The following is a 6,291-nucleotide window of genomic DNA, read 5'->3' as shown; positions in this document are numbered from 1 at the left end:
GGCCTTGGCCATGCCTTGCACAGGGACTTGGCCTTGCCCACTGCCTTGGCCTTGGCTTTGGCCTTGGCCTTGGCATGGCATGGCATGCTCGCCGAGGCCGTGGCATGCCTTGCTGCTAGCCAAGGCCGTGGCGTGGCATGCTCGCCCAGCCCGTGGCATGCCGTGCTCGCCCAGCCCGTGGCACGCCATGTTGGCCCAAGGCATTGGCATGGCATGCCGGCCAAGGCATGCTGGCCAACGCTGCACAAGGCGGTGCCATGGCATGGCATGCTGACCAAGACCGTGCCATGGCATGCTGGGCGAGGCCGGGGCATGGCATGCTGGCCGAGGCCGTGGCTTGCCATGCCGCCACGGCCGTGGCATGCCGGGCAACGGACCGGCATGGCCCAGCCCGTGGCACGCCATGTTGGCCCAAGGCATTGGCATGGCATGCCGGCCAAGGCATGCTGGCCAACGCTGCGGCACGGCGTGCTGGACAAGGCGGTGCCATGGCATGGCATGCTGACCAAGACAGTGCCATGGCATGCTGGCCGAGGCCGTGGCATGGCATGCTGGCCGAGGCCGTGGCTTGCCATGCCGCCACGGCCGTGGCATGCTGGGCAACGGACCGGCATGGCATGCTGGCCGTGGCGGTGGCACGACATGCTGGCCAAGGCAGTGGCATGGCATGTAGGCCAAGGCTAAGGCATGGCACGCTGTGGCATGGCACGCTGGCCAAGGCAGTCGCAAGGCATGCGGGCCGAGGCCGCGGCACGGCCCGCTGGGCAACGCGGTGGCATGGCATGCTGGGCAACGCCGTGGCAAGGCATGCGGGCCGAGGCCTTGGCATGGCATGCTGGCCGAGGCCGTGGCATGGCATGCGGGCCGAGGCCGTGGCATGGCATGGCATGCGGGCCGAGGCCGTGGCATGGCATGCGGGCCGAGGCCGTGGCGTGGCATGGCATGGCATGTTGGGCAACGCCGTGGCAAGACATGCGGGCCGAGGCCGTGGCATGGCATGTTGGGCAACGCCCTGGCAAGCCATGCGGGCCGAGGCCGTGGCGTGGCATGTTGGCCAAGGCTAAGGCATGGCACGCCGGGCAACGCGGTGCATTGGCATGCTGGGCAGCGCGGTGGCAAGGCATGGGGGCCGAGGCCGTGGCATGGCATGTTGGGCAACGCCGTGGCAAGACATGCGGGCCGAGGCCGTGGCATGGCATGCGGGCCGAGGCCGTGGCACGACATGTTGGCCAAGGCTAAGGCATGGCACGCCGGGCAACGCGGTGGCATGGCATGCTGGGCAACGCGGTGGCAAGGCATGCGGGCCGAGGCCGTGGCATGGCATGTTGGGCAACGCCGTAGAAGGGCATGCGGGCCGAGGCCGTGGCATGGCATGCGGGCCGAGGCCGTGGCATGGCATGTTGGGCGACGCCGTAGCAAGGCATGCGGGCCGAGGCCGTGGCATGTCATGCGGGCCGAGGCCGTGGCATGGCATGCGGGCCGAGGCCGTGGCATGGCATGTTGGCCGAGGCCGTGGCAAGGCATGCGGGCCGAGGCCGTGGCATGGCATGTTTGGCAACGCCGTGGCAAGACATGCGGGCCGTGGCATGGCATGGCATGCGGGCCGAGGCCGTGGCACGACATGTTGGCCAAGGCTAAGGCATGGCACGCCGGGCAACGCGGTGGCATGGCACGCCGGGCAACGCGGTGGCAAGGCATGCGGGCCGGGGCCGTGGCATGGCATGTTGGGCGACGCCGTAGCAAGGCATGCGGTCCGAGGCCGTGGCATGTCATGCGGGCCGAGGCCATGGCATGGCATGCGGGCCGAGGCCGTGGCATGGCATGTTGGGCGACGCCGTAGCAAGGCATGCGGGCCGAGGCCGTGGCATGTCATGCGAGCCGAGGCCGTGGCATGGCATGCGGGCCGAGGCCGTGGCATGGCAAGTTGGGCGACGTCGTGGCAAGGCATGCGGGCCGAGGCCGTGGCATGTCACGCGGGCCGAGGCCGTGGCATGGCATGCGGGCAGAGGCCGTGGCATGGCATGTTGGGCGACGCCGTCGCAAGGCATGCGGGCCGAGGCCGTGGCATGGCATGCGGGCCGAGGCCGTGGCATGGCATGTTGGGCGACGCCGTAGCAAGGCATGCGGGCCGAGGCCGTGGCATGTCATGGCATGTTGGGCGACGCCGTAGCAAGGCATGCGGGCCGAGGCCGTGGCATGGCATGTTTGGCAACGCCGTGGCAAGACATGAGGGCCGTGGCATGGCATGGCATGCGGGCCGAGGCCGTGGCACGACATGTTGGCCAAGGCTAAGGCATGGCACGCCGGGCAACGCGGTGGCATGGCATGCGGGCCGGGGCCGTGGCATGGCATGTTGGCCAACGTCGTAGCAAGGCATGCGGGCCGAGGCCGAGGCCGTGGCACGGCATGCGGGCCGAGGCTGTGGCATGGCATGTTGGGCGACGCCGTAGCAAGGCATGCGGTCCGAGGCCGTGGCATGTCATGCGGGCCGAGGCCGTGGCATGGCATGCGGGCCGAGGCCGTGGCATGGCATGTTGGGCGACGCCGTAGCAAGGCATGCGGGCCGAGGCCGTGCCGTGGCATGCGGGCCGAGGCCGTGGCATGGCATGCGGGCCGAGGCCGTGGCATGGCATGTTGGGCGACGCCGTAGCAAGGCATGCGGTCCGAGGCCGTGGCCTGTCATGCGGGCCGAGGCCGTGGCATGGCATGCGGGCCGAGGCCGTGGCATGGCATGCGGGCCGAGGCCGTGGCATGGCATGTTGGGCGACGCCGTAGCATGGCATGCGGGCCGAGGCCGTGGCATGTCATGCGCGCCGAGGCCGTGGCATGGCATGCGGGCCGAGGCCGTGGCATGGCAAGTTGGGCGACGTCGTGGCAAGGCATGCGGGCCGAGGCCGTGGCATGGCATGCGGGCCGAGGCCGTCGCAAGGCATGTTGGGCGACGCCGTAGCAAGGCATGCGGGCCGAGGCCGTGGCATGTCATGCGGGCCGAGGCCGTGGCATGGCATGCGGGCCGAGGCCGTGGCATGGCATGTTGGGCGACGCCGTAGCAAGGCATGCGGTCCGAGGCCGTGGCATGTCATGCGGGCCGAGGCCGTGGCATGGCATGCGGGCCGAGGCCGTGGCATGGCATGTTGGGCGACGCCGTAGCAAGGCATGCGGTCCGAGGCCGTGGCATGTCATTCGGGCCGAGGCCGTGGCATGGCATGCGGGCCGAGGCCGTGGCATGGCATGTTGGGCGACGCCGTAGCAAGGCATGCGGGCCGAGGCCGTGCCGTGGCGTGCGGGCCGAGGCCGTGGCATGGCATGTTGGGCGACGCCGTAGCAAGGCATGCGGTCCGAGGCCGTGGCATGTCATGCGGGCCGAGGCCGTGGCATGGCATGCGGGCCGAGGCCGTGGCATGGCATGTTGGGCGACGCCGTAGCAAGGCATGCGGGCCGAGGCCGTGCCGTGGCATGCGGGCCGAGGCCGTGGCATGGCATGTTGGGCGACGCCGTAGCAAGGCATGCGGTCCGAGGCCGTGGCATGTCATGCGGGCCGAGGCCGTGGCATGGCATGCGGGCCGAGGCCGTGGCATGGCATGTTGGGCGACGCCGTAGCAAGGCATGCGGGCCGAGGCCGTGGCATGTCATGCGGGCCGAGGCCGTGGCATGGCATGCGGGCCGAGGCCGTGGCATGGCAAGTTGGGCGGCGTCGTGGCAAGGCATGCTGGCCGAGGCCGTGGCATGTCATGCGGGCCGAGGCCGTGGCATGGCATGCGGGCCGAGGCCGTGGCAAGGCATGTTGGGCGACGCCGTAGCAAGGCATGCGGGCCGAGGCCGTGGCATGTCATGCGGGCCGAGGCCGTGGCACGTCATGCGGGCCGAGGCCGTGGCATGGCATGTTTGGCCACGCCGTGGCAAGACATGCGGGCCGTGGCATGGCATGGCATGCGGGCCGAGGCCGTGGCTCGACATGTTGGCCAAGGCTAAGGCATGGTACGCCGGGCAACGCGGTGGCATGGCATGCTGGGCAACGCGGTGGCAAGGCATGCGGGCCGAGGCCGTGGCATGGCATGTTGGGCAACGCCGCAGCAAGGCATGCGGGCCGAGGCCGTGGCATGGCATGCGGGCCGAGGCCGTGGCATGGCATGCGGGCCGAGGCCGTGGCATGGCATGTTGGACGACGCCGTAGCAAGGCATGCGGTCCGAGGCCGTGGCATGTCATGCGGGCCGAGGCCGTGGCATGGCATGCGGGCCGAGGCCGTGGCATGGCATGTTGGGCGACGCCGTAGCAAGGCATGCGGGCCGAGGCCGTGCCGTGGCATGCGGGCCGAGGCCGTGGCATGGCATGTTGGGCGACGCCGTAGCAAGGCATGCGGTCCGAGGCCGTGGCATGTCATGCGGGCCGAGGCCGTGGCATGGCATGCGGGCCGAGGCCGTGGCATGGCATGTTGGGCGACGCCGTAGCAAGGCATGCGGGCCGAGGCCGTGCCGTGGCATGCGGGCCGAGGCCGTGGCATGGCATGTTGGGCGACGCCGTAGCAAGGCATGCGGTCCGAGGCCGTGGCATGTCATGCGGGCCGAGGCCGTGGCATGGCATGCGGGCCGAGGCCGTGGCATGGCATGTTGGGCGACGCCGTAGCAAGGCATGCGGGTCGAGGCCGTGGCATGTCATGCGGGCCGAGGCCGTGGCATGGCATGCGGGCCGAGGCCGTGGCATGGCAAGTTGGGCGGCGTCGTGGCAAGGCATGCGGGCCGAGGCCGTGGCATGTCATGCGGGCCGAGGCCGTGGCATGGCATGCGGGCCGAGGCCGTGGCACGTCATGCGGGCCGAGGCCGTGGCATGGCATGTTTGGCAACGCCGTGGCAAGACATGCGGGCTGTGGCATGGCATGGCATGCGGGCCGAGGCCGTGGCTCGACATGTTGGCCAAGGCTAAGGCATGGCACGCCGGGCAACGCGGTGGCATGGCATGCTGGGCAACGCGGTGGCAAGGCATGCGGGCCGAGGCCGTGGCATGGCATGTTGGGCAACGCCGCAGCAAGGCATGCGGGCCGAGGCCGTGGCATGGCATGCGGGCCGAGGCCGTGGCATGGCATGCGGGCCGTGGCCGTGGCATGGCATGTTGGGCGACGCCGTCGCAAGGCATGCGGGCCGAGGCCGTGGCATGGCATGTTTGGCAACGCCGTGGCAAGACATGCGGGCCGTGGCATGGCATGGCATGCGGGCCGAGGCCGTGGCACGGCATGCGGGCCGAGGCCGTGGCATGGCATGTTGGGCGACGCCGTAGCAAGGCATGCGGGCCGAGGCCGTGGCCGTGGCATGGCATGCGGGCCGTGGCCGTGGCATGGCATGGCATGCGGGCCGAGGCCGTGGCATGGCATGTTGGGCAACGCCGTGGCAAGGCATGCGGGCCGAGGCCGTGGCATGGCATGATGGCCGAGGCCGTGGCATGTCATGCGGGCCGAGGCCGTGGCATGGCATGTTGGGCGACGCCGTAGCAAGGCATGCGGTCCGAGGCCGTGGCATGTCATGCGGGCCGAGGCCGTGGCATGGCTTGTTGGGCGACGCCGTAGCAAGGCATGCGGGCCGAGGCCGTGGCATGTCATGCTGGCCAAGGCCAAGGCATGGCATGGCATGGCATGCGGGCCGAGGCCGTGGCATGGCATGTTGGGCAACGCCGTGGCAAGGCATGCGGGCCGAGGCCGTGGCATGGCATGATGGCCGAGGCCGTGGCATGCCATGCTGGCCAAGGCTAAGGCATGGCATGCCGGGCAACGCGGTGGCATGGCATGCTGGGCAACGCCGTGGCAAGGCATGCAGGCCGAGGCCGTGGCATGGCATGTTGGGCAACGCCTAGGCAAGACATGCGGGCCGAGGCCGTGGCATGGCATGGCATGTTGGGCAACGCCTTGGCATGGCATGCGGGCCGAGGCCGTGGCATGGCATGCTAGCCGAGGCCGTGGCATGGCATGTTGGGCGACGCCGTGGCAAGGCATGCGGGCCGAGGCCGTGGCATGGCATGCGGGCCGAGGCCGTGGCACTGCATGTTGGGCGACGCCGTAGCAAGGCATGCGGGCCGAGGCCGAGGCCGTGGCATGGCATGTTGACCGAGGCCAAGGCATGGCATGCCGGGCAACGCGGTGGCATGGCATGCGCGGCCGAGGCCGTGGCAAGGCATGCGGGCCGAGGCCGTGGCATGGCATGTTGGGCGACGCCGTGGCAAGGCATGCGGGCCGAGGCCGTGGCATGGCATGCGGGCCGAGGCCGTGGCACTGCATGTTGGGCGACGCCGTAGCAAGGCATGCG

This window comes from Camellia sinensis, chromosome 6 (assembly GCF_055761805.1).
Source record: "Camellia sinensis isolate YWXY chromosome 6, ASM5576180v1, whole genome shotgun sequence".
NCBI lineage: Eukaryota > Viridiplantae > Streptophyta > Magnoliopsida > Ericales > Theaceae > Camellia > Camellia sinensis.
Note: the sequence above shows the minus strand (reverse complement) of the source record.